This window comes from Cryptomeria japonica, chromosome 2 (genome assembly GCF_030272615.1).
Source record: "Cryptomeria japonica chromosome 2, Sugi_1.0, whole genome shotgun sequence".
In the NCBI taxonomy this organism is placed as follows: Eukaryota; Viridiplantae; Streptophyta; class Pinopsida; order Cupressales; family Cupressaceae; genus Cryptomeria; species Cryptomeria japonica.
The window spans coordinates 266128172-266136670 of NC_081406.1; positions in this window are offsets into that span (position 1 = coordinate 266128172).

Sequence of the window (8499 nt, forward strand, 5' to 3'; positions counted from 1 at the left end):
TGGTTAGGACCTTGGTGAAATTGTTGAGATTAGGGGCCCATGGTTTAGATGACCATTTTTAGGGTATTACAACCCCAAAGCGACACCCCCCTCCTCAGGGATCTGCTTGGATTCAGACCAAGAAGAGGGAGAGATCTCCTAGAGAAGGTAGAACAAGAAGGACTGAAAGTTGAGAAGCGCTTCAAATAGAAGAAGAGGTACAATGAGGCTACCCCAAATATGCTTAAAATGCTGAATCCCAATACTATGGGGGGAAATAGGAGGAGTATATGGTGTGTAGGGGCTACCTCCACGCCCGCCAAAGTGAATGACCTGGATTTGAGTTCCTCTTCTACATCTACTTGTATGGAATCTACTAAGGAGATAACCGTAACCTTTTTCTCTCAAGGTATTCGATCTGCCCTGTCTTCGCCTGTGGATAAAGTGAAAGAGGAATGACAAGAACAAAAAAGAAAGACTAGAGGAAATAGGAAGGCAGACATTGGCAATAACTCTAAACTAGGTAGACCCTCTAAGAGGACCCTCTGAACTAAGGTAATGGCCAGAGAAATTGCCAGTGGGCGGCATTAACTCTGGAGACATCTCAAAAAGGCAAGAAATGAAGGTCCTTTCGTGGAACTTAAGGGGCTTAAACAACCCTCAGAAGCAATATTCTCTTAAGCAATGCATAGTAAACAATAAGGTTGATATTATTCTAATCCAGAAAGTGAAAATGACCTATCAAAAATTTGCTTCTCTTGTGGACAATATGTGGCATGGTGCTGCCTTCTATTATAGTGAGGCGAAAGGAGCTTTAGGTGGAGTTGCGACTCTCTGGAATAAGAGTAAGTTGGATGGGAATGCTGTTGGCCTTTCTTAGAGTTTTCTTGCTATAAGGTTCACTCTGAATAACTTTTCTTGGTAATTTTTCAACATATATGCTCCTAATACTAGAAATGGTCGGGCTTTGGTTTGGGAGGAAATCTCTATCTTCATTGTCTAATAATAAGGAGGCAATGCTCATGTTAGCTGGTGACTTTAACACCCCTCTTTATCCCTTGAAGAAGTTATGTGGTCTAACTGATTACCATGATAGCATGCTTGACTTTGTTGACTTCATTAGGAAAAATGACTCATTAAATCTATATCTTCAAGGGAATCCTTTCACCTGGTTTAACAACAGAAAGGCCTCTAATCTTATTCAAGTCAGGTTGGATAGATTTTTTATCTCAGCTAAGTGGGACCTTGGCAACAATTCCTCTCTCTTGAACCTCCCTCACACTATTTCTGACCATTCCTCGATCCTTCTTTCTTGGGTTGATAGGCCGGTCTCAGGCCCCATACCCTTCAGGTATGAGATTATGTGCCACTCTCACCCGAATTTTAAACAGTGCATACAAAATTGGTGGAACTCTCTTGTTCAAGGTTTTGCTATGTTTAGAATCTCTAAAAAGCTGGAGATAATAAAAAAGGAGGTTAGAGCTTGGAATAAATCTTCCTTTGGTGACATCTTTAAGAGAAAGAAGGAGGTTGAAACCAAACTCAACCACCTCTAGAGAATCATTGTTGAGGGGGTCACCTCGATGGATATCCACAAAGAGGAGGAACGTTGGAGACAAAAATGGAAAGAAATCATGTCTCGAAGAGATCTATTGGTAGCAGAGATCCAAGATCTAGTGGTTAATTGAGGGGGATAGGAACACCTCGTTCTTTCACAGGTCTTCTTCAAAGCATAAAAGGAGAAACACTATCCATTCCACATTCAATGAAAAAATGAAGAGTTGGTGGGACTAACGAGATTGGGCAATGGGCTTCTCTTTTCTTTACTAATGCTTACACTGATGACAGAGTGAGAGAACCTATTGAGGTAAGTGATAAGCTTCTCAATCTTATTCCTCAAGTCCTGAATGATGCTGGCAATGAGCTGCTGATGTGTCAAGTGTCTAAAGAGGAAGTTAAAGAGGCAATTTTTGTTATGGCTACCTTTAAGGCCCCAGGCCCCGATGGCTTCCCTCTGACCTTCTTTCAAGTGTTTTGGGAAATTGTGAAGTATGACTTAATCAAAGCCACCACGGACTTCATTCGCATGGCGAACCTACTGGAGAAACTGAATAATACTTTCATTGTGTTGGTTCCCAAAGTTCCAAATCCTAAGTTTATAACTGATTATCATCCTATCAACTTGTGCAATTTGGTTCACAAGATCTTTTCTAAAGTTGTTGTCAATAGAATCAAACCCCTTCTTGATAGATGTATTATCCCCTCTTAGAGGGGTTTTGATTTGGGGAGGAAAATCCTTGATGCAGTCATAACTACTCATGAAGTCATCCATTCCATGGAGAAGAGTCGTAACCCAGGTATGGCTTTTAAAATTGACATCTCTAAGGCTTATAATAAAGTTAACTGGAATTTCCTGTATGCTATCCTATCCAAGATGGGATTCCAAGAAGATTCCTCAATGTTATCAAGGTGGCTGTGGAAAGTGTTCACTACTCAGTGATTGTCAATGACACCCCTTGGGGATTCTTCAAGGCTGGGAAGGGCCTAAGGCAGGGGGACCTGTTACCTATTTTTCACTTCTAGCTGAAAAATAGGTTAAGTTATGCTTGTTTTTACAAAATGGAGCAAACTACATATTACTTCTACTATATTGCATTCCAACTACACTAAGGAAGAATGAACTAAAGATTAAATTTCAATACTTATAGTTCGTAACAACAAAATAGAGAGACATCTCATTTAAAAAAGGAAGTATTTTTATTGATATTCAAGCATGCGTCCCACACAAAGAGCTATGAGACTAGCTATACACACTGGTGCAAGAAGAAAATACATAGGCATGTATACATAAGTATAAAAGAAAAGAGAGCATGTCGAGAGTGGAACCAATCATTGCCTGAATGAATGGTACGGTTGGAGTATCCTCAATGATGTTTCCTTTGTATTGCTGCTTCATCCTTATCTGCGCCTCTCTTCCTTTTGGTATCTGTAAAAGAATAAAATATACAATGTGTTAGAACTTTTTGTTCTAAGCAATGGCTGATCACATTCCTAACATGTATACTAACACATGCATGTATATATAGTCCCTACATGCATCAAGTACATATAGTCAACATCATGGAAGATCTCAGAAAAAACAAATATCAAATCAGAAGAAATCAAATGCATCTTATTTCTAACTTGTTTTCTTCATGTGTAGGCACATGAAAGGACAACTTGCCGGTCATAAACTTCACAAATGAGTGGGGGTAAGTGAGGCTCCCACAAGTGTCGAGCCCAACTCATTTAAAAAAAGAAAAAGCTTCATGTACATGTAGGAGCAGCATTCAGATTTACCATATGAGGGGTATAACAATCATATGAGATTAGGGTCTTTTTAGAGACCATTCATGCATAGTGGAAGATAGGGTAATGACAACATACATGAGGCATGAGGCGACAAGATAGTGGCAGTCTCAGAGATCTAAAGCCTACATCTAATAATGCAGTCCTCAAAGCAGTATGTATAAACAAAAAAGCAGTGTCCACATAGAGGACAAAGTAGCAGTTAATATAATTGCCAAACACAATCAAAAGAAAGGTGGAAAATAATAGTGATACATGCAGTTCAGTCCATGCAATTGTTGGTCTTTAAGCCAAGGTAAAAGAGAAAATAATGTGCACCATTGTCATGAACAACCATGACGTCCAGATCTAATGCATAGAGTGAACCCCAACTAGGTTCAACATTTCAAACATAGAGAATATGAAAATGGCATCAAAGCCTCATAATATTGAATGAACAACAGATTGCATTCATCAAATGTTCACTATAATGACAAATACAGAGATTTGAGACAAGGGCAGTCACTAGAAGGTTATGATATAGTTATTTTTTCGGATAAAGAGCACCATTAGTGGACCTACAACAACATTTACAAGCTAAAAGAACAAAGAGCTCAAATCAAAGCATTATGACTATCTGACAAAAAAAGTACAGAATCTATTCACATCCCAATCAGCCACAACCCTTCTTTTATCAGTGATTAGTTTGCAAATTTATAGCAGTCAAGTGGAATAATAACAGTGATAATACTAACAACCCTATATGTGATTATGATTGTGCACACAAAAGCACACTATAGGGTTTTGATCAAAGTTGCTAAGTAGCCTTCGAAAAGCAGTCTACACACTCCATGTCACTATAATCAAGGATCAAGCAGAGATAGAATGAAATGACTACTACAATAGAAGTTCATATAATCATTATTGTTAAGGTTTTATTTCTTGCAAGGGATGGTGTTCGAAGAAGTCTAACACAACAGAAGGAGGAGGGGGGAATACTAAGTAATGTCGCAGTAAGAACATAGTCAAATCTCATAATCTTTCCCCATGAAATGAGCAACAAGCAATGATATTTATTCAAATTTTTTAAGAAAAAAAGCAAATCTATCAAAAGGCCAGGTTTTGTATGGAGAAATATGCACCTGGAAATCTGCAAATCATTTCCAGAAATTCAAAAAACTCTTAGAATGTGGCATGTACCTATGACGGCCTGAGTGCTTGGCTTCGAAACTCGAAATCGGTCAAGGTATTCCTCATGGCGGCACCTGTGCAACACCTAAAAATCAAAATTTGCCTTGCATTTTTTGCATTTTTTCTAGAAATGCCCTTCATTCTTGCCCAAACCCTCATGTCGGCCATTTCACGCCACAACAAAGAGAAGATAGAAAATATCGAATGAATAAAATGAGGTTTTTAGGGTTTTTAAATTCCTTAAGTATTCATCAATGCCAAAGGCATTGTTTGCCTTTGCTTTTATTTTTGCTTTCTCCTCTCTAATACCCTTGTAAAATGTCTAAGGGGTGGAACATTTTATTAAGTGATTTATTAAAATCACTTAATAGGTGTTTTTGTAGTGACATATTTATCAAGTGATATTAATAGATCACTTAATAAATATGTCTTTTATGAAGACTTTTAAATAAGCATAAAATAAAATTTAATACATTTTAATTAAAGTGATTTTAAATTTTTTTATTATATTAATTAAATAATTTATTTTACTTCATGTTTATAATTAAAATCAAAATAATAATAGATGAAATAATAAAATGTTGTTAAAGTGAAATTGGTCACTTTATTAAATTATTTTATCATTATTTCATTTATTAGCATTTTGCCTTTAAAACATAAGCATGAAATAAAACAAAATATTTAATTAAATAATAAATTTCAAAAGTCACTTTATGAGATGCATTTTTTATTTGATAAGGTAAAAAAGGAGATATTTTTTGCATTAATGAAGGCTTGTAGCCTGTGAGGGATATTTTGGAGCCATTTATGATGCATTTAGGAGCTTTTATGGCAGAGCATGGGGTGTCTTGACTTTTTGTTCAGGCCCTTTCAATTTTACACTTGTTTTTGACCCTAAAGGTGGGATTTTTGGATTGAATTCGACCAAGTGGTTAGGGTTTGCTTTGTGGGATGCAACTGTTGGAAGCAACATATATACTGCTTTCCTTCTCTTTTGTAGGCATTCTTACTTGTTCATTATTCTTGGCAGATTGTAATTTTTTGAGTTCTTTCTGCAAAAAATTAATGATTTTGTAACACATTTTCAAGAATAGTACAGATTGGTGATACTTTTTGTAGTAACAATTAGTTCACTCCTTCCCAGTTTCTTATGTTATTGTGGGTCCTTATTGTTTAGTGCAAATTCTTGTGAGTTTTCTTGTCCTTGGAGCTGTATCTCTTCATATTGCTGCCTTTATGTAGGGGAATAATCATTTACAGGTTATAAGCTGTTTGTTAGTAGTTATTAGTTTTGGATTGTGAAAGTTTTTTTTTCCTCCTAGGATTGTGGTTATCTAGCCTCCTTATAAATTACTGATGCAAAGGTTATCTTTTTCTAGGTTTTGAAAGAGAGTTTTATTACTGCCATATTGCGTGTCACTCTTTCTTACTTTTAAGTTTTTTAACATATCATTTTGGTGCATCACCTTAGGGTTAGATTTTAGTTTCATATGTCCTCCTCACTCTTTTCCCTAAAAAAATGTTAGTTTAGGTGAATATTTTGAAAAGAACCAGCTTACTCTGGAGGTCCACTTCAGTTTTAGGTTACCCACAACCTTGAAGTGCTCCCATGTTTCAATAGGCAACTGAAGTTCACAACTTTAGCAAAGAGTGCAAGCTTCATTGATAACATGACCCTCTTTCACCTTATTTGTTTATTATGGTGGCAGAAGTTCTGAGTTGTAACTTATCCCACTTAATCAAGAATAGAAGAATCTCAGGAGTGAAAGCGACTTCTACCCTTCCCTCGGTGGTTATGCAACAATTTGTTGATGACACTTTCCTGTTTGGCCAGTCGTCTGTTATTGAAGCTAAAGAATGTAAACACTTGTTGGAGGATTACACCTTGGCCTCAAGACAACTTATCAACTATAATAAGAGAAAAAAATATTTTTCAACACGGATAGGAATCTCCAAAGTAAACTTATCCAAATTCTTGGATGTTGTGCTGCTAATCTCCCCAATTCCTACCTGGGCCTTCCCCTCATGATTAAGGAGGTTACCCCCTAGTTGTGGGAGTCTATTCTGGAAAGAATGCAGAAGAAACTTGTTGGTTGGACTGGAAAAACTTTGAGTAGTGCTGACAAACTCTAGCTTCTGGTGGCCTCTCTTCAAGGTGTCCCGCTTTATTTTCTATCATTATTTAAGATCTCCATTGCTATGGCTAAGAAAATTGAGAAAATCCAAAGAAGTTTTTTATGGATGGGTATGGAGGAAAAATCTAGACTCAATCTTGTCATATGGGAGGTGGTGTGCAAACCCAAGCACATGGGAGGCCTAGGGATCAAAAAAATTTCGGACTTGAATAAGGCCTTGCTGACTACAATTGGATGGAATCTTGTGAAGGACAGAGCTGATTGGTGTAAGATTATGTGGGATAAGTACTTCAACCACACCCACTTCTCTTCCCTTTTATCCTCTCATGACCTCCCTTCAGTCTCTAAAATATGGAACAACATTGTCAAAAGCTGAAAGTTGCTTAAGGGAGGTCTAAAATGGCAGTTGGGCAATGGAGAGAAGATTAGATTTTGGGAGGATAACTGGGTTGAGGATAGACCCCTTGCCTTTACTCGCTTCAGTATCCTTATGGGAACTCTCAAGGTCTCGCTTGTTCCTCTCGTGATGAATTATATATCCCCCCTTCGCTGTTGGTTGAGGCTTGCTAATGATCTGGGAGATAGCACTCATTTGGGTCATTTGGTAGGGGATCTTCAGTCTCTTCTTGAGGAGGTCAGGATTCCCCAATTCCCTCATGATGACAAGTTTGTTTGGGATAAGAATCCCTTCAGGTCCTTCAGTGTCAAGTTGGCCTACAATCTCCTGATTGCTCCTACCAATGATTGCTACAGCTGGAGGAAAGTTTGGAATTCGTAACTTATCCCAAAAATAATTTTCTTTTGGTGGACAACTTTGCATGGGAAGATCCTAACCATTGATAACCTTAAGAGGAGAGGCTTCCTGATGGCCAATTGGTGTGTGTTGTGTAATTGTGCCGAGGAAAACATCAATCAACTCTTTATTCATTTCCCCTTCACTTCCATGGTCTGGTACAAATTCTTACATAAATTCAACATCACTTGGACCTTCTTAGAAGACTTGCAGCAGTTTATCATCAACTGGAAGTGCTCGTTTGCTCACCCCCCGATCAGACAGTTTTGGAAACTTATCCCTCCTCATATCTGCTGGAACATCTAGAAGGAAAGGAATAATCAGATCTTCCATGATACTAACAACTCTGTTGACATTATGTTTGGCATAATAGAGAAGCTTCTCAGGGAGAATGCTTTGGTCTACAAATGGAAAGAAATGAAATTTTCCCCTTTGGAGATGGATTGTAATTGGGTTAGGATATGGAATCTGCCTGACGACTTCCTCCGATATGACAATTCTAAAAGGATGGAGAGGCTCAACACTAGATGGTCGACCCCTTCCCCCTTATGGTTTAAACTCAAATTTGATGGCACCACTTGCAGTGGGGTTGCGGTAGGAGGTGGAATTATAAGGGACAACTTGGGAAATTTGGTTTTGGCCTATGCTAGAAATTTTGGTTTAGCCTCGAGTAACATGGCTGAAGCCCTAGCGCTCTTCTGGGGACTTAAATTGGCTCTTGCTATTGATTCTAAAAGATCGATCATTGAAGGGGAATCTAAGCTGATCATTGAGGTGACTAAAGGTGTTTCTGGAATTAACTGGATGATTAGCAACATTCTCAAGGACATATGGTCTATGATTGTTTGGCTAGAGGAATTTCACATTCAACATATTTATAGAGAGGGCAATTCACTGGTGGACTCCCTGACTATGGTGGGCCTTGAGATGAAAGGTATGAGGTGTTGGAGACACTTGGTATCGCTTTCTGACAGACAAAAATCCCTCATAGGGAGAGATCAAAATTTCCTTACCAACCAATGATTTGCTATGGTTTATTTTATGGGTGGACGTATTGGTCTTTTTGCGAAGTCA